Source organism: Theropithecus gelada, chromosome 11, assembly GCF_003255815.1.
Source record: "Theropithecus gelada isolate Dixy chromosome 11, Tgel_1.0, whole genome shotgun sequence".
NCBI lineage: Eukaryota > Metazoa > Chordata > Mammalia > Primates > Cercopithecidae > Theropithecus > Theropithecus gelada.
This window is the reverse complement of record NC_037679.1, coordinates 91956401-91956699: the sequence shown is the minus strand read 5'-3', so window position 1 is coordinate 91956699 and position 299 is coordinate 91956401. Positions and strand designations below refer to the sequence as shown.

Genomic DNA, 299 nt, shown 5'->3' with positions numbered 1-299 from the left:
AAAAAAAAAAAAAAAAAAAAAAAAAAAGTCTATCCAAATTAATGAATTAAATGGTAAACAATAATAAAGTAGTTTATATGTAGACTTAAAAGTAGTATTTTGCGATTTTTTAGTCAGGATATCACTGTGTTGCCCAAGGAATGAAGAGGTAGGGTCATACCTCACTGCAGCTGCAAACTTTCAGGCTGAAGTGATCCTTCTGCCTCGGTCACACAAGTAGCTGAGACTGTTGGTGTGTGCCAGCATGCCTGGCTAATTTTTCATATTCTTTTTTTTTTTTTTTTTTTTTTTTTTTTTTG

General features: G+C 31.8%; 1 protein-coding gene across 2 annotated transcripts in view; it reads left to right on the top strand.

Moving 5' to 3' along the window:
• CHFR (checkpoint with forkhead and ring finger domains) overlaps positions 1-299 on the top strand; it is a 35221-nt gene that overhangs the window by 18582 nt on the left and 16340 nt on the right. The gene's annotated exons all lie outside the window — the stretch shown is intronic.